The 20964-nt window shown below is 31.5% G+C and overlaps 1 long non-coding RNA gene across 1 annotated transcript; it reads right to left on the reverse strand.

Annotated features, from left to right (window-relative positions):
- Positions 1–10451: 10451 nt before the first annotated feature.
- Positions 10452–13182, reverse strand: LOC126879823 (uncharacterized). Its single transcript, XR_007696297.1, has 4 exons — positions 13016–13182; positions 12665–12916; positions 11354–11681; positions 10452–11004 (listed from the first exon to the last, which is right to left on the reverse strand). It is a non-coding gene; the product is annotated as an uncharacterized LOC126879823 (long non-coding RNA).
- Between the last annotated feature and the right edge of the window lie 7782 nt (positions 13183–20964).

The following is a 20964-nucleotide window of genomic DNA, read 5'->3' on the forward strand; positions in this document are numbered from 1 at the left end:
TTCATATTAGAAGATCGTGTCCAGATGCAATATTGATCATAAAGCAAATCACTAGATTATAATAGACCAGTGTCTGCTCGACTTGAAGAAAGCATTTGGGAGAGTAAGAGTTAGACTCAATCAAACATGTAATCCATCTTCTGTACGAGTATAATAAAGAAGTTCCCCTAAATATCATAAAAACTATTGAAAACATCTAAAAAAAAAGAACAAATTCGAAGTCGTCGATGGACAACTTACAGAACCTAAGATATAGGCAACAGACTAAGACAGGGGAATCATGGATAAAATCATAAAAAGTGTCAACAAAGGAACAGGATACAGAATAGGTAACAAAGAAGTAAACTTCTCTGTTGCACAGACGTAGCAGTATTTCTAGTCTAAGATGAAGACAGTCTGAAAAATCTTTCAAATTTAGTTTTAATAGTTTTTGAAAATTTTGAAATTAACACTAGCAAAACCTTGGTGTTACGTTTAATTTTTAACCCTTTCGCTACGGGCGAAGTATCGGTTGCGGGCGGTTTGTTTACAGTGCCGTATGGCGTTTACAGTGCAAAATTCTGCCGTATATGTACGGCATCAGTATGGTGTATTTGCGGATCGAGATGTATAAAATCAGCGCGCAAGTGAACTAAATGGACAATGTAAAACCGTTGATTGATATCAATCAACGGTAAAACGTACTATTGCGATTATAGCTCTCCAAAGATGCAAATACTTAAAAATGTATGGTGACATAACCTGAACGATGGAGATTAATTTGTGTAATAGTAAGGCGCTCGCTAATCAAAGCTGCAATCAAAGAGGTGTAACCCTTTCAATAGACTGATACTTTATCATAATAATAGTGTTAATATGAAAGAAAATCATGGATGTCTGAATTCTTCAGCGATGTGCTTGTCTAAGAATGTGCCTCACATTGTATATTCCTTATGTGAAAGTAAAGGTTAGTGGTACCTACTGAAAAGGAGCGGGATGTCAAATAACACAATAAAAATCAACTTGGTTTAGCATTTCCGCAAGTTCCAATGAATATTGCCAAATGTAAGGGTGAGCTATTTTAGTGGACAACCCTGTAAGTTGGCTTAGGTATCACAAGGATTTAGATTTATAACAACATTATTATTTTGGGCTAATTAGCAAAATACAGGGAAAAGTTATTTACCAGCAATTTTATTGCTGGAATCGAATCTTATAATTGTATATATTGATAATATAGGTGTGCAAAGTCCGCAGATAGTGTGCTAATTTTTTTATAAACAAAACTGCGCCCGAAAATCGTGTTTTTTTTTCAATTGTTGCTCTATAACTCCAAAGATTTTAACTTTACATTAAAAACACTTAAATAAAAATTAATCGTAATTAAATTCTGCATAGAGACGTGTTTTTTCCGATTTACTTTGACGAAAATTTTCCCCAGAAAATGCGGATTCTTCCAACAAAATCTTTAAATTTTAATTAAAATTTTAGATAAGTAATTGTTTATCAATAATTAACTAACTAAGTAATATAAAGCTCTTTTCGTATAGATTATAATTCCAGAAGCCGATGGAAATTTAATGGACAGTTTAGCAACAATTGAATTGTTAATTAAAAATTTACGGTCGCTATAATTATAATAACCACAATAATTATGATACATAAGAATAACTATGAACAGGAATATTTTAAAACTATAAAATAGAATATCTCGGGAAATATTAAATTAAATTTAATCATGAAAACGGTATTGGAAAAAAAGCGGTAGGCCGCTTCTTCTAAAAGGAAAAACGTTTAATTGCGATGAGTGGTTCCTGAGATACAACCGGTCAAATTTGACCGGCATTTACGGCAAAGATATAAACAATAGGATCATAATTTTCGAACCTTCACCTTTTATTTCGATCCTGTTTCTCCACACCAATTTTCATATCTTTAAAATAGCAAATATCAAAAACAGCAACCCATATAGCACACAACGTCCGATGTACGTCCATATAACGTACATTTAAAGTCCAAACGTCCATGGACCAAAACTGGACGTACTATGTACGTACATTACGGGACGTCCATTGGACGTTTGATTTCAACGTACATTGGACATCCATTTGTGGTCCATGGATATTTTACACAAAACGCGACTATTATATTAAGTCCCAATACAAACTAAATGAGAATCTTCTTGACAACGTTGTCGCTCTTCGCGCTATCGGTCGTAAAAGGTAGTATTAGCAGGTACTTTTAGGGGATTATCGCTGTTAATTGTTGTGGAATACTGAAGGAGGGTTTATTTATGATAATTCACAGAATGGCAAACCTGCTTGTAATATACAACAACGGTACTGACTCTAAAAATAGTTTGGAACAGAACAGAGATTAAACCTCTTTTAATGTGCATGCTTCCTAAGGCGTCATTATCTGAATCTCGTCTTTATGAAAATACATCCTGTGATATATTTGTGTTTTCTGTTTATCGTGCAAGTGCAGTCGTGCATTAATGAAGTCCCTAGTTCCTATATATTATAATGAAGTTATAGTAAAGAGAAATAAAAAAGGTCTTTTGTGTAATATTTTTAAGTATAAGTTTAGTATTATAAGGAACTATTTCCTATAAAGGCTTTTTGCTATGTATTCACAAAATTATGGATACTAGATTGCTTTCTGAAAAGTGCCCTACAAATGTCCATAAGACGTACATTGAATGTACATAAGGTGTACACTGAAAGCTCCAATACAACGTACAATGTACGTTTGTAGCGGACGTTCTATGGACGTCCAATTTTGTGAACTCTGGACATTCGTTGGACGTCTATCGGATGTCCATTGTACCTTAGCGGGACGTCCATTGGACGTTCCAATGTACACAGATTTACGTCCATTGGATGTCCATAAAACGTACTTGTGCTATCTGGGAAAGGGATCGTTCAAGTATTACGTAACGCAGGTTGGGGGAGGGGGTCAAGAGTCTTCAAAAATTTCGTTACGCAATAGTTAAACGCCCATTAGAGTGCGTTACGTAGGGGGGAGGGGGGGTCAAAAATCTTCAAAAATCGCGTTACGCAATACTTGAACGCTCCCAAAATTCCAATCAAAGAATGAAGAAAATTTCTCCATGAAAAGCCGAGAAAATGTACTTTTAGCGTATACCGATTTTGAACTTTGAGATTACATTTTCTCCAACCTAATTTTTGATTGGAATTTTGCTATTTTTGTCAATTTTCACTCGTAATATCGATAGTTTTTATTATAATAATATATGTTATGAGTATTTTAAAGATATGAAAATTTTTGTGGAAGAGGACAAAAATAAAAGGGTGATGGTTCAAAAATTATGATCCCATTGTTTATATCTTTGCCGTAAGTGCCGGTCAACTTTGACCGGTTGTATCTCAGGAACAACTCATCCCAATTAAACGTTTTTTTCTTTTAAAAGAAGCATCCTGCCGCTTTTTTCCAATACCGTTTTCATTAATTTAATTTAATATTTCCCGAGATATTCTATTTCTTTATAAGCCAAAAAATTGTTTATAATTTAAATATTCCTGAGGCCGCATAAAAAGTCCAATTTCAATTCTGTAAAGTACATTAGATAGGTACAGTGTCTCTTTATTCAAAAATCATAGTTATTCTAACGAATCATAATTATTGTGGTTATTATGGCGACCGTAAATTTTTAATTAACAATTCAATTGTTGCTAAACTGTCCATTCAATTTCCATTGGCTTCTGTAGCGTGTATTATAGATTTTCTTTAAGAAGTTATATTATGCATTTTGTGGCTTTACTATTTTTTTGTACACCTGATCTACTACCGCCTTTTTTCCATGATTGATCCCAGAGATGTAAAGTTATCTACTTCCTCTATTTGTCTTCCATTTATATATTTTAATTTTAGTCTCTTGGGGCTGTTGCTTTTTGAGAGTTTTGTTTTTTCTGTATTCACCTTAAAGCCCATTACGTTGGAGTAATAATAGGTTGATATATTACAATTATATTTAATATGTTCTAATTTTAAATTCAAAAACTATTCGTATTTCAACATTTTCAAATTTTGAAAATTAATCTTACTATATTATAATTCGTCACGTTAAACAAGCAATTAATTATTACAGATCCAATTCAATATAACCAAATGTTATTACCGAAATCCTCAGTGCGATATTCGCTCCAATTCTCCATCTCGTCGCATTTGGCTAAACAGGATCACTTATGTACATTTCTAGTTAATTGTCCTACTTATTGGTGACTACTGTTTAGACAATGTATGTGTTCCAATTAAGTAGAGAGCCATTACATAAACAGACGAAGATAATTGCCTAACATTCCGTTTAAATCAGTAATTATATTATAATTATTATATATAATTTACTTACAAGAAACTGAATTAATTCTGAGGATTCATGGGCTTAATTTTTTATTTTATTTGTGATTTTATTATTTAAGAGCGTAGGCGCAAAATTTCGGTTAAATGTTTTTAAATGCGTTAATTTTTTTCGAATCCTGAGAAAACTACATATAGGTATTTTTGAAAAATTTAACCGCAGAATTACCGACAGCCGAAAGTCTCTGAAAACTTCTATGATGTTTATTTTAATAAGTTACAGGGGGGAAAAGAAGATAAAATTCAGTGTGATATTTAATTTCAAATATCTCATTCAAAAGAAACTTTTGTTTATTCTAACGGACTTTAGGCTTCGGTAATAATTTAGTCTCATTCTTCGTTTAAATTTTTCAAAAATATTTATTAGTTTTCTCAGGATTTGAAAAAAAAATAAATGCGTTTAAATAGCATTGGTCCGAAATTTTGCGCCTACGCACTTAAATGTTATTTTATTTACAGTTGCTAATAAAATAGTATATTTTAGTAAAACTTTTATTTAATTGATTGGGAAGATTTCTTTTAACGGTTTTACTTTTGGCAGAACTTTTGTTGTTTTTTATTTTACTATTCCGACTTATTTTTCTACCTAACTATAAAAATTAATTACTGTCAGCTTCAGTCTACAATTTTAGACATCATTTATTGTGTTTTTTAGCTTCTTATTTATAAAATTTTGACTCTTTGTTGACCATTTCTTTGATCTAATTTAGTTCAAAATTTTGAGTGCTCACAAGCTTTTTTACTTTTTACTTTTTTTACTATTTTTTTCTATCCCGTCTAAGATTTCTGCTAAAATTTTTGATCTTCTTCTTATGGTATCACCTATAGTGCGTTGACGGATTATTTTAAGGTCAGACTTCTGTCATGCAAATGCTCGCCAGTGTTATTTAAGGCCGATGCCACATTATGCGTTTTGACCGGATGCGTTTCCGCCGCATTCGGTGAAAACGCATAGTGTGACAGATCGGTCCGGTTGCGTTGGAAACGGATGCGTTTTGAGTCATCGGTACGCGCTTACAAACTGCACCAGACTAAACGCATAGTGTGACAGGTCGGTCCGGTTGCGTTGGAAACGGATACGTTTTCACCGCATCCGGTCAAAACGCATAATGTGGCATCGGCCTAAGCCTGTCCAGTTCTTTATATTTCGTAGACACGACATTTGTTTGCGACTTACTCCCCTCTTGCCCTTAATCAGGCACGTAGCCAAGGGAGGGGTCCATGGGGTCCGGACCCCTCCCAAAACTGTCTTGGCTTTGGTACCAAAGCAGCAAGTTTATCCCCAGCAAGTTATTATTATCATTTTTGAAGAAGTAAACGAAATTATTATTAGTTTTACTAGGATTATTTCTGTTTTTATTCAGTGTATGGATCAACTTATATCCAATTTAAAGTAAGTATTCTATCAGCATTTCAAATTCTTTTACCTTTTACTTTTTATATAAGACTATAGGTTTGTTACAACACAACGAGAAACCGTCCATGTAACGATCATCGTCCTGCACAGTAAACAAAATAATACACGGAACCAGTCCCGGATTAAGAATCTTGAGGCCCCTAAGCAACAAAGATAGAAGGGCCCTTAAGAAACTTGAGTCTTTTCCCTCCAAAACCTCGGATAACCCCTCCATCTCAGAGTGGTATTCCTTTGATATAATAGTGGACATTTTGTAGATTTAAACTTAAATTTTTGTCTCGTTTTGTAAAACGTGTTACTTGAAGAAATAAAACAAAAAATAGTCAAGAAACTGTTTATTTATATAATTTTGCTTAAATTAAAACAAAATTAAGTTAAGGTATTTTAAAGCATAAAAAATTATTTTAGTTTTTTTTTGTTATAGTTGTCAATAAACGAACGATTTATTTTAGAGTACAATAATTTTTATAGTAATGAAATAAACAGAAGGCCGTAGAAAAAATTTAGTATTCTTTTCACATGTAATGGCTGTTATTCACTGATGAATAACGACACTCGCCTTCGGCTCGTGTCGCAAACTTCATATTCGTGAGTATACCCATCATTACATGCTCGCTGAATAATATACTATTTACCTATTACATGATTATTACGTAATAATCAATAGTTATGTATTAAATTTAGTTTGAGTTTTCAAAGCCTTATAATTATAAAGCAACTTTTATGAGTTTCATACAAACAAAACTTCTTAAACTATCTTCAAATTCCAAATTTTCGAGCACATCACTCTCAATAGCCATAATTGAGGGAAATGCTAGCCTATTTTGTGCTACCTATTTTTGAACGGAGATAGTTTTTAATTTTTTTTAATGAACGTTCGTTTGTTACATTTTTGTAATCATTAGCGTAAAATAAAAAATCTTAAAAGCTACTGACAAATTTGGAAACTACGATTCGAATTTGGTCTCATAAATAACCCAAAAAGACCATGAAGCAGGAATAAATAATTGTTTTCGCTACAAGTCCCAAAGATGGACTATAAAATATTTGGGCTGCAGTAGTTCATCTTAAATTTCAGGTTCAATATCATCAGTATCGTTTTCATGTAGTTTTGAACCACACTTCCTTATTTGAGTATCACTCAGTTTTGGAAAAACACACAAAACACCAAATACTGAGTTCACTGATTTGTACGCTGTCAACTGACTACTCAGCTCAATAATTAGCTTATCCAAAATTGGTAGATTCGTTTCAACCTTTAACTTTTCTCCACCCTGTAGATAAACTTCATTGGGATTAGCATCATCAAAATGTAGTTCTCTTGCTCGCTTTCGTTTACTCTCGTCGGAATATTCAGAATATTGTAGATCGCAGGCCTTCTGCTCGTAATAAGCAAAATTATCTCTTTGGGATTTTAAGAACTCCAAAAGTCAATTTAGAAGCTGAACTGCAGTTTAAAGTTCAATCTCTTCTATCTGTAATGATTTACTGACAGCGTTGATGAGTTCTAAAATTGTTGCCCAAAACGCATTCATTATGAATGTTTCTGCTTTGACATTTCTTTCAACAAACACTTAGCCTCATGAACTGTTTCAGCTTTCTGATTAGGGTCTACAGCAAGAGTATGAAGAGCAGATTTGAAGGCGTTGTAACCTTTAGACAAAGATCTTGTTGCATCAGCCCTTGCAGTCAATCCAGTGCTGCGTGCTGCTTGTTCTTTTAAGGACAATGTTTAGATCGTGACGAATGGGATCGCTTAGTGGAGTTTCATTTAAGCATTTGATCGTAGCTCCCCATGGTGGGTAGAAGCTGAAAAAAATTGTACACCGACTGAACAAATCCAAAATATGATATTGCTCCAACGCAACCTTTAGCGCCACTTACTACAACTAAAGCGAGTATGCGGCACAAGAAATGTAAATTGTTAGTTTGTTAGTCTTAGATAAATGAAGCTGGAGACCATTGTATTTGCCTGAGATGAACGGCATGGGTAATGAAGAAGAGGGTAGCGAGGGGGCGCAGACTCATTTGTTGCTATTGCTTTTACTACTTTTCTAAGAAACCGTACAGACTGACAGATAGTACTGTTCTTTCTACCAAACGACATTCAATAGCGACTTATTCTCACAACATAGGCTTTCTGTGTCCTATGTGAAGAAAAGTATGCATTGTAATGTAGTTTTATGCGTCAACCATCACTTTTATGGTATTGCGCGATATTTGAATTTGTCAACTTGTTATTTGTAACGCAGAATATACAGACACAGAACGCATGGAACGTATTATTTTATAGTAACGTGATCGTTACATGACGGTTCTCGTTGTGTTGGAACAAACCTCAAGTGTACTCTTTTCTCCGGAATCCTATATTTCGTTAGTAGTGACTAACATCACCAGGGACGCTAAATGATATTAAAGATACAATGGTGAAATTCGGAACTAAAAACAATTTACTAGGGTGAGATTATCGTCATATGTAGGTGTTATATCTCACCCTAGTAAGTTGTTTTTAATACCTAATTTCACCATTGTTAGATTGTTTTCATACCATGTTAGTAACTACTAACGAAATGTAGGATTCCGTTTTTTACATTCTATTTTGCACTTAGTAAAAGTAATTTGAAAATGTTTAAAAATGTAAGTGTTACATGATTAAAATATTTCAAATTTAAAAATATTATTTAAATAAATGAGAAAATAATAACAAATTGCAATTTTTAAAATATTAACCCTATTAGAGTACTAGTATAATTTGAATATCATGTAATTTATTTATTTATTTATTTAAGAAACAAACAGGCAAAGCCTAATTACATGTTTCTATACATTATTACAACGATTATATTGAAATCAAATGACAAAAAAAGGAAAAAAAAACGTAAAGAACTTAAATATTATAAATATTATAAGGTGTAAACGTATACATATAAAAAATAAAAAAATAAACCAAAAAAAACGTTTAATAATAAAAAAAGAAGAAAAAAAAGTGCATTTATATCAAGAACAGAAATAACCTGCGTATACCTATTCGTGCATTGGGAGCTCACCAAGACAGCAAGTATTTACCCACATATTTGGCTGGTTTTTATGTTTTGTTTTTGAAAGTATATATAGATGTTAACATAAACTTAAAATAAAATATTCAACATAAGTATGTGATAATACTAAGAGTGAGGTAGGTACTAATGTGACAACATTTAATCATTAGTGTATATCCCTTTGATTTCATGCATAAATTTTGGTAGATTTGTGTCAAATATATTTACAGAAAAAAAGAAGTCATTGTGTATATGACATAGTCGAGTTATCGGTCTATCATCATTTACCAAAAAAGTCTGTTGACGAGGGCGTATACCACGTGGTTTTACATAAAGGTTTATTTGAGACATAAGATAGGAGCTATCGATTAAATAATTCAATATTTTAAAAAGAAACGTAATGGCAAAAACTCTTCTTCTATACTCAAGTTTTATTATACCAAATTCTTTTCTGATAGGATCATACGAAGCATATTCGGGATTGGTTCTATGTTTTTTAAAGTACAAATATTTTAAAAATTTGTTTTGAACTACTTCTATAGAACGGTTTAAATTTAGCTGTGTAGGATTCCATATTACATTAGCAAATTCAAGTTTACTACGCACTAGAGAAAAATATAAATATTGTATTGTTTCAGTGTTTGTAAATGCATATGTTTTAGCAATGCAGTGTTTTAGCAATATTATTTATGTGCTGATTAAATTTCAAATCATTTTGAAAACAAATGCCGAGGTCACATACAGAAGTCACTCTTTCTAACTGTGAATTTTGCATAAAATATATATATAATGATAAGGGTTTTTATTTGTGTTAAATGTTAATACTTTACATTTTGATAAGTTAAATAACAACTTATTCCGTAAGGACCACTCACAAATATTATCTATATCATTTTGAAGCTCTAAGTAATCATTTATGTTTTCAATTTTACGAAATAGTTTGAAGTCGTCTGCATATAACAAGCTATCGGATGTTACTTGTGAAGGTAACCCAGGCAACCAAATAACGTTTATAAAACGTTGAAAAAACGTCATAATTATCACCAAACGACGTCAGTTTATCACGTTTTTTCGACGTCGAAGATCACGTGAATATGTCCCACCATAAGTCACGTCATTTTTATCACGTTGTAAATACGTGATATGAAAAACGCAGTTTTTACGTCGATTTTGCGTCGTTTTTTAGATTTAATTTTCATTTTATGGTTTTAGAAATACACAATAATTGAATGGGTCCACCACATGGTTTGTTTTTGAGAAGTCAAAGAAAAAGTTTTATATTGTGATAATGGAGAGTTTATACATTTTAAAGGTGAGTAATACAGTTTGTATTTTGTATTTAAAAACTGTATTACTACCCTTAAAATGTATAAACTCACCATCATCACAATATTAAAACTTTTTCTTTGACTTCTCAAAAACAAACCATGTGGCGTTTACAACGTTATTCGGCAGGCCCATTCAATTATTCGTATGGGCATTGTTAGTATTGCAATTTTTCCATTTAAGTAAAACCAAATGGAAGGCTTGTTAAAATGCATAGAATTACAATATCCTCAATGCCACATATATAACATACATAGAATTTTCACTTTTTATATTATAAGTATTTACTGTGTCAAAAGTGAAACAACATATAAACTAATAAATCATTTATTAACAAATTAAACATTTAAGTCACAATGTAATAACAAACTTAAGTTTAAACCATTTAAGTTATATAATATATATAATTATTATAATTATACCACACACTTTAAAGGTACGATTCCGACAACGACTGCAGATGGCAGTTACAGTTGTCACCATGACAGACGTCATTATTTTGCACTAATAATTTGCATAATTATTATCAACTGATGTTCTGCCAGACAGCAGTTGCAGTCAGATGTCGGAATCAGTCTCATACAGATAAATAGTGCAAAGTAGTAATGTCCATAACGCCGAGAACTGCAACTGATGTTTGCAGTCGTTATCGGAATCGTACCTTTAGTCAAAAATGAATACATACAAATAAGACCCAATATATTGAATTTCAATGAAAATTATCTGCTTTATATTTATAAATATAAAAATAGGACAAAACTATAATAGTCTGTGTTCTCACATATATTTCCATACTCTTATAATCCTCAAAATGATTTCAAATAATTATTACAAATTTTTGCATACAAAAAGATCCACAGACACCTGAAAAATATATTTTTTGATTAAGGGACTGTAATGACCAAATTAAAATGATAAAAACAATTTACATGTGATATCTGATAATACACACTTAAAAGACTAATAGGGCTTTTACCGACTGTCATTTGTTTCGAGCATCTGTCATGTGTCACATAATATTAATATATCTACGCCATATGTCTTTGGTGTGTATCATTGGTATATACCAATAACGTATGACATAGATATTAATATTATTAATATTAATATTATGTGACACATGACAGAAGCTCGAAACAAATGACTGTGAATGAAAAGCCCTATACATAAATACTCATGATGAAGAAGTACATTACAATTAAAAATGACTAACCATTTTCATATCGCTGCAACATGAAGCCAAAGCCGTCTTATATTTCAGTTCGTTTAGAGAGCGCAACAAGCACTCTGACCGAACAGCTTGAAAACTCATTAGTTTTTCACCAGAGAATATACATAGCTGTAACATCTGTACATGCACTGGGTTCTTCTTCTTCTGTCTTGCTGTGGCCATACTCAGCTGCAAATAAGATTGCTGCAATATGGCTGCAAACTTCACTATTACCGGCAATACACATACAATGTGCATTTGCTATGCCATTGGAACTGGCTATCACCCAAGTATCTAGTGGTTTAGCATTAGCTTTTTGGGAATTCTTCACCTAAAAAAAAATATTTTATCTTTGTGGGAATGCTTCAACTACAAAAATTTATTTTCATTAGAGTATTTGCGTTCTTTACAATGATTGAGAATATTTTAAAATCAGACATTCATATAATATAATTTTAGAACAAACAATCATGACTGTTTATTATTCTCTTTTCTATCATATCAATCTGTAAACTGTGTAACTCCATTTATCCAAATTTTACAGAGGCACAAAAAATTATTTCTCTACATATTACTAATGCGAATACTACGTATATCCCATTTTAAAAGATAGAATGCTAAAATGGAATATTTTATAGATAGGTACTAACATTTGTACCTATATTGTTTAATGAGTGTATTAATATTATTTACCACCAACTCTTTCTTGAAAATATCACTTTCTAAACAGTGAGGTCAATCGTGCGGTATGACAAACTGGGGAGTTACATATTTTTCGTACTAAATTTGCTGCAAGGGAGATCAGTGTATACGAAGATGTCACTATTTACTCTTCTGGTAAAAATATGCATGTGCATCCTTTTTTAAACGAGTAGGGATTTTTTCAAATAAATGGCAGTAATAACTCAGTTTCAGAGAAATATGGAGTTACACAGTTTACAAATTAGGACGACAATATGTCTGGTTTCATACAGATATATAAACGGAAATAAATCTAATATTTAAAACCCATTTATCCGAAAGACACTAATGCCCGGTTGCACCAACATATCTTAAGCTTAAGACGAGAATAACATAAGAATTAAAATAATATAATTATAATATATTATAATAAAAATATCATAATATAGTAATAGATATAATTGATAATGAGGTAAGAATCGAAAATTATGGTGCAACGTAAGTGATACTCAAGGAGGCCCTATCTATAAGTAGAGCTTAGCTAAGCTGGAGCTTAAGATCTGTTGGTGCAACCAGGCATAATACTGTTATCCATATATTTTTTAATGGTGAATAAATAAAATAAAGACTTACCTTTCCAACAATAATATAGAAATCATCAAAACATCAAATGTTTCAAAACAAATCCAGTTGTGAAGGCTTTTATGTGTCTGAAGGCTTTTGTATGCTTTCATCTGCTGCTTAAAGTAGTAACTGTGATACTCTACCAGTCTATCTATAATAGCATTATAACAGTAATTGATGGAATGCACTGTAAAATCCAATTCTGATGACTGAATTGTATATGGATCTAAATCTCCAATTATTTTCAGCTTCAATGAATATCTAAAACAATAAAAGAAATAATGTTATTGCTTGCAAAATTCATCATTATTGATAAATATCAGGGAAAAATGAATAGTAAATGAAAATTGTTTCGCCTACCTTTCTAAAACATCTGCGGAGTTTCCAATAATAATTTCCTTAAATAGTCACTTTGCATTGTGGTAAATTTATAAAATATACAAATGACAAACAAAAGTTTTAAAAAATACACACAAAACAGCCAACAAAATCCAAATGAATCCAAAATAGGATAAAATACTAGGACAAACAAACGACAACGACGATACAAACATAAAACATAACCTTAGTTTTGTAACTTTTAGCTCCAAGCTCCTCCCAATTTCGTGACGTCAGACTTAGGCTGGCTGAAATGAAAACGTCTTTTAAACGTATTTTAACGTCATTAGTCTTACGTATTTAAAATCACCTACAAAAGACGTCGATATGACGTAATGTTCAACCACGTGTATATATTCCACCAAATACTGACGTTTCCTCGACGTTGTTGACGTCACTTGGTTGCCTGGGAAATCGTTTATAAATATTGAAAAAAGGAGTGGTCCCAAATTAGATCCCTGAGGAACTCCTGATCCACTTAAAAATATGTGTGACAATTCACTTTTATATGATACTACCTGAGTTCGTAATCTTAGATACGAGATAAAAAAAATTAGTAAATGTTCGCTAATTCCATAGTATTTTAATTTACATAATAAACTGTCGTGACTTACTTTATCAAAAGCTTTTGCAAAGTCTGTATATATATACAATCTACCTGTATTTTATTGTCTATATTCTCCCTTACTTTATTAACGAATGTCAAGAGATTTGTTTCAACTGATCTCCTTTTACAGAAGCCGTGTTGTTCAGCTGAGATCAAATGTTTAAAACTGTTGTACAACTTATCATGTAAAATAAATTCAAAAATTTTAGCTATACAATTTAGGACCGCAATTGGTCTATAATTTTTGGCATATTTTTTATCACCATTTTTAAATATTGGCGCAATCTTGGTTTGTTTAAATTCGTTTGGATAAACACCGGAGCTTAATGATTTATTAAATATTACCATCAATGGGTACATCAAACAATCCCTGCATCCTTTAAAAATATAACAAGGAATATTGTCAGGGCCAGAAGACCTTTTCGGTTTCAATTTATAAAACGCTTTTTCTAAATCAGTAGTGCTAATCGTCTCAAAATGAATATTATCAAAAAATTGTAGGGGTAATTCACGCATTTTTTCGGTAATTACATCTTTATTATACGAGGAATCATTATCATAGACCGAAGAAAAGTAATCAGCGAACTCGCCTGTTATAATTTTAGGATCGGATACGTCCCTATTCTCAACCTGAAAAGTACCATCGGAATTGCTGGTTTGCCTATTATTTTTTACAAAATTCCAAAAAAGTGTAGGGCTTCGTTTTATATTACCCTGTATATCTCCAAGATAAGCATTATATGCATTTTTAATTTTTAATTTAATTTCCTTTCTTTTTTCACTGTATTTTACCTGAAAATCTTCTGATTGATTCCTTCTGAGCCTATAAAACTCTTTTACTTTTAAATCACTTATAATATCACTATTAAACCAAGGCGGAAATATTTTGCAGTTTTTTGGTTTTATATTAAATTTTGGTACCGTTATATCTAGAATATTATATAATATTTGATAAAAATACGACACACAATCATTAACATTTTCAAACTGTCCTAATAATTCCCAATTAAAGTCCCTTAACAATTCATAAATAAGCTTAAAATTTGCTTTTTTAAAATTATATCTACTTTCTAAATTACTACATTTGTTAAAACTACTTTTCTTCATAGTAAATTCTATTTCCAATGAAGGATGTCTTATATCTATTTTTACTAATGGTGATATGCTTTCTTCGACTTTGATACAAAAATTACTCATGATCAAATCTAATGTCCTATTATCAATGTTTACGACATTATTATATGATTTTAAATTATACGACAACATTAAATTTTGAATTATATTTTCTACTTCATTTCGATCATTAAACTGGTAGTTTATACCATTTATTTGTGGTATATTATAATCACCCGCCAATAAAATATATGTACTGTTGTCAACAAACTGATCTAATCGTTCAAATAAATTAGCATACTCGTGGTACACAACTAATTTAGATGCTGGAGGAATATATGTAGAGTTTAATATAATAGTATTTCCAAACACCTTAACGTTTACAAATAAGGTTTCTAGAGGAGTGTCTACCTGAATTTCCGAAGAACTAAATTTTCTACTTACTGCTATAAGAACCCCGCCTCCTCTTGTTTTACCTGTAATTTTTAAATTTCTGTCCTTTCTGTATAAAACGTAATTTTTATTAAATAACTCTCCATCCTGTATATCATTAGCTAACCATGTCTCTGTTAATATAATAAAATCGTAAGACTCTGAATGTAAATTTTGGATAAATTCTGCTGTCTTGGTACGCAGACCCCTACAATTTTGGTAATACGCAGTTATAGACATTTTAAATTAAATTAAACTAGTAACACTGAAAAAGAGGAAAAAAAATAAAAATAAAAATTAATAAAGTTAAATAACTAATACATCGTAAAATTTACATTATTAAAACAAATTAAAAAAAAAACAAAAATTTATATTCTTACATAGTTATAAAGTTTAAGAAAATTATAATATATTAAGGTCGGCATAAATGTTATTATCTTGTGGACGGTTTGCGGGATGCAAAGTAGTCGGGGCACACTTTAAACTATTTTATTGGTTTATTATTTAACAAATTGCGAAAAATCGATGGTAAGACGCTGTGGGATAGAGCTAGAAGTGCAGATATACGAGGGAGATGCAAGGTGGTCAACATTAATAACTGGGTGAAAAGCAGAAGAGTAGAATGGAACGACCACATAAGCCGAATGACAACAAATAGAGTAGTAAGGACGGCGAGAGACGGTTCCCCAATGGGAAGACGATCAGTGGGAAGACCACGAAAAAGATGGAATGACAACTTACTGGAGGCACATTGAAAAACAGAGAGAGTAATGTCTATATAAAAAGAAGAAGAAGAAGATTATTTAACAACAAACTACATACTAAAAACAAGTACGAAAAACCATGACAGATCTTTTCGAAGTTTCTGAATGTAAAACGGGATAATACCCGAAGGTTGGCTGTATACCATCTAGTTAAATAAAATTAACATGAAGTAAAACTCCCTAGTGTAGTTGGTATATTTAATAAAAATTATAAAAATTTTTAAAAATCCAAACGGATTACGTTCAAAACGTTTTCGGACTTATCAGTCCATCATCAGTGAACCTAAAAGTAAGTAATCTCACTTAGTAAAATTGAAAAAGGGTGAAATTTTGAATGTTAAAAATTGAAAAGTGTGGTTACGATTACTTACTCTCTGTCCTTGCTAAATAGCCACAATGCCAAACACTGGTCAAGATGTATGTTCTAACTACATGGTGAAATCTGATCTACAATTTGGCTTACAATGGATGCCAACGGATTAGTACTAGGAACATGATGCTCTACTCCATTAATTAAGAGATTTTTTTTTTAATATTAGGTCTACATTGAACTACGTTTAGTCTGTCAATGATTTAGAAGGAAGTTGAAATACTTCAAATGTCAGTAACATTGACATCCAGGAAAGGGAATTTTTAAGGTATTAACCAAGGTCAAGATCCAATGTGGTTACGGAAATTTAAGTTTAAAACTGTGTTGGAATTTTAATTTTTAATATTAGAATTTAAATTTACTATTTTTATAAAAATATTACAACCATTACTATAAACTTGACTATAAAATTAAATTTGATCGAACTTATTGTCATAATATGGTAATGAAAACAAAATGTAAGATAGAATTATTGGTTAATGAAAGTTAATAATTTTTTGGCCTAAAATAGCCTTGTGGGTGAAAGTTAAAACGTTGAAGTGATACAACAGTTGTTTAGTGTATATAGAAATATAAATTTGTTAACTGTAATGTTGGTTGTATAAGTCTAGTAAGATATTGATTCTGTATGAAATTAACTATTTAAAAAATTTTGGTGAGAATTGAGGTAACTGATATAAGATTGTTAAGTGAAAAATAAAAATAATTGACGGAATGTGAAAATTTGTTAGTTACAGTCAAAAATATAGGAAATATTATAACATTATGCATATAAAAGAAAATTGAACTATTTGATTGTTAAATTAAAACTAAGTTGATAAAATGTGTAAATGAACAAAAGATTCCAAAGAAGTGCGTCAACCGGATGCACAAGACACAAACTGTATTTGGAAAATAATTAAAAGTTAAAAATAGTAAAATAAGAATAAAGTTGTAAAGTTAGAGATTAGAGTGGCTAGAAATTTAAATGCAACATATTAAAATTTTGAATTTTTAAGAAAAAATTTTTAAAAAATGAAAAATAGAAAGAAAAAGAAAAATAAAATAAAAAGGAAAAAGGACCTGTATGAAAAAGAAGAATTAAATGAATAGCGTAGTAAAACATTTTGGAAAAAATCAACGAACGAAGTAAAGACCCAAGCGGCGAATAGACAAATAGATAAGGTCAATGATTTATGAAGGGAAAAGTAGGGTGAGAAAATGGCAAAGGGTGAATTAGTTGTGTTGGTGTTACTGGGGGTTGTAGAGTAAATGATTAGTATGAAAGGAGATTTTGGAAATAGAAGGAAGTGAAGTATGAAAAAGAATGAAAAAGAAGGTTAAGTTAAAGGTTTTATGGGTGAGGTCAGGAAAGTTGCTGGGTGTGAAGGATAAATTGAAAAAACAAGGAATTTAGGAAAAAAGTTGACGGTGAATGGGAGTAAAATTGCGATTAAGGGAGGTTTGTCTATTCACACAATTGGGACTGGACCTCAAGTCTCGGATAATCTCCAAATCCTCATACAAGTCCAATCGGAGTGTGTTTTTCTGCTGTATATCCAGCTGGTGCACAATATACAGCAGAAAAACACACTCCGATTGGATTTGTATGAGGATTTGGAGATTATCCGAGACTTGAGGTCCAGTCCCAATTGTGTGAATAGACAAACCTCCCTTAATCGCAATTTTACTCCCATTCACCGTCAACTTTTTTCCTAAATTCCTTGTTTTTTCAATTTATCCTTCACACCCAGCAACTTTCCTGACCTCACCCATAAAACCTTTAACTTAACCTTCTTTTTCATTCTTTTTCATACTTCACTTCCTTCTATTTCCAAAATCTCCTTTCATACTAATCATTTACTCTACAACCCCCAGTAACACCAACACAACTAATTCACCCTTTGCCATTTTCTCACCCTACTTTTCCCTTCATAAATCATTGACCTTATCTATTTGTCTATTCGCCGCTTGGGTCTTTACTTCGTTCGTTGATTTTTTCCAAAATGTTTTACTACGCTATTCATTTAATTCTTCTTTTTCATACAGGTCCTTTTTCCTTTTTATTTTATTTTTCTTTTTCTTTCTATTTTTCATTTTTTAAAAATTTTTTCTTAAAAATTCAAAATTTTAATATGTTGCATTTAAATTTCTAGCCACTCTAATCTCTAACTTTACAACTTTATTCTTATTTTACTATTTTTAACTTTTAATTATTTTCCAAATACAGTTTGTGTCTTGTGCATCCGGTTGACGCACTTCTTTGGAATCTTTTGTTCATTTACACATTTTATCAACTTAGTTTTAATTTAACAATCAAATAGTTCAATTTTCTTTTATATGCATAATGTTATAATATTTCCTATATTTTTGACTGTAACTAACAAATTTTCACATTCCGTCAATTATTTTTATTTTTCACTTAACAATCTTATATCAGTTACCTCAATTCTCACCAAAATTTTTTAAATAGTTAATTTCATACAGAATCAATATCTTACTAGACTTATACAACCAACATTACAGTTAACAAATTTATATTTCTATATACACTAAACAACTGTTGTATCACTTCAACGTTTTAACTTTCACCCACAAGGCTATTTTAGGCCAAAAAATTATTAACTTTCATTAACCAATAATTCTATCTTACATTTTGTTTTCATTACCATATTATGACAATAAGTTCGATCAAATTTAATTTTATAGTCAAGTTTATAGTAATGGTTGTAATATTTTTATAAAAATAGTAAATTTAAATTCTAATATTAAAAATTAAAATTCCAACACAGTTTTAAACTTAAATTTCCGTAACCACATTGGATCTTGACCTTGGTTAATACCTTAAAAATTCCCTTTCCTGGATGTCAATGTTACTGACATTTGAAGTATTTCAACTTCCTTCTAAATCATTGACAGACTAAACGTAGTTCAATGTAGACCTAATATTAAAAAAAAAAAAAATCTCTTAATTAATGGAGTAGAGCATCATGTTCCTAGTACTAATCCGTTGGCATCCATTGTAAGCCAAATTGTAGATCAGATTTCACCATGTAGTTAGAACATACATCTTGACCAGTGTTTGGCATTGTGGCTATTTAGCAAGGACAGAGAGTAAGTAATCGTAACCACACTTTTCAATTTTTAACATTCAAAATTTCACCCTTTTTCAATTTTACTAAGTGAGATTACTTACTTTTAGGTTCACTGATGATGGACTGATAAGTCCGAAAACGTTTTGAACGTAATCCGTTTGGATTTTTAAAAATTTTTATAATTTTTATTAAATATACCAACTACACTAGGGAGTTTTACTTCATGTTAATTTTATTTTCTGAATGTGTTCTGACAGACGTCAGCTTATCGGTCTCCTCTTCTTTCTCCAGCCGGTCAACACATAATATGTGGTCGTAGGTTAACTGTCAATCTGCCACAATCTCCTAAGAAAATGGACAGCAATTTTGTGTTGTCCGCAGATTGCTCGTTTACACTGTACACAAAAGTTTGTTGTCATTGGACGGATAGGGCATAAGTAGCATACTGTCCGTTGTCTTTCGATAGGATTATTCGGTTGAGAAACTGATTGTATATTTAGGATTTCGTTTATGTCCTGTGGAATATTGTGCTGTAAATTTGATATGCTTAATCTATTGCTCATCTATGACTCAGCAAGGCTTTTGCCCAAAATCAAACATAAGCTAAAAATGGAAAACTGGGTTTCTATTTGTTTTGTGCGAATTGTGGCAGTATATCACATAAGAATTGCCAATACTTATGTTTATTATTCCATAAAAAACACAGTATCCATGGTAATGTTACGGTTACTACCATGGATCGATTTTGTCAATTCCTTCACACAAAAATTTGTAAGAGGTAATCCTCCGATATCGGTGTTTTGCCAAGATTGGGACTGGGATCAATCATTATCTGGAGAATGAATCACAAAACATAGCAATCTTTATGCTGTACTTAGACGGCTTATGTTACTATCTTTAACACTAAAGCGTCGTAATATTTACGACAGCAAGCACATTTCCTGGCTACGTGCCTGCCCTTAATCTTTCCTTGGAGTCTTGGAGCCTTGGAGCTTTGGATGAAAAAATAATAAAATAAGAAAATCTACGGTTTCGTTTTGATTAAAATCTGTCTTCCTCCATCCCCCGATAGTACTATTTCTAGGTCTACCTGTTTTCAAGGAGGCTCTGAGGAAGACAGATTTTTACCATCACGGCCGTAGATTCTCGATATAAATTAAAACAATTTATATCGCAGTATGGATAGAACGCCCTCTAACGGGGAATAAGCGAAATGAATTTCGACTCGATGGATTTGGATGAATAGTTGAGGAATTTTGTATTATCAGGATAGGGTCCAGGTATCCAATTTTACGTACCTTGATCAAGTTGAGCAATTTTCTCTCAGTATTTACTCCTCTTAAGACCTCCTCGTTTCCACCATATCTGTCCATGGTACGCAGAACATGGCAAGGTCCACATTTCGAAAGCCTCCAACTAATTAATGGAAGATATTTTTAACGTTCATGTCTCCATGTATACATACAGACCTCCATATAACCATATGGACCACATATTATAGCACTTAACCATTCGGTAACGGAGAATAAAAGAAAGATTGTGGTTGCAAAGTAGTGGTTTAAATTTAATAA

This window comes from Diabrotica virgifera, chromosome 2, assembly GCF_917563875.1.
Source record: "Diabrotica virgifera virgifera chromosome 2, PGI_DIABVI_V3a".
In the NCBI taxonomy this organism is placed as follows: Eukaryota; Metazoa; Arthropoda; class Insecta; order Coleoptera; family Chrysomelidae; genus Diabrotica; species Diabrotica virgifera.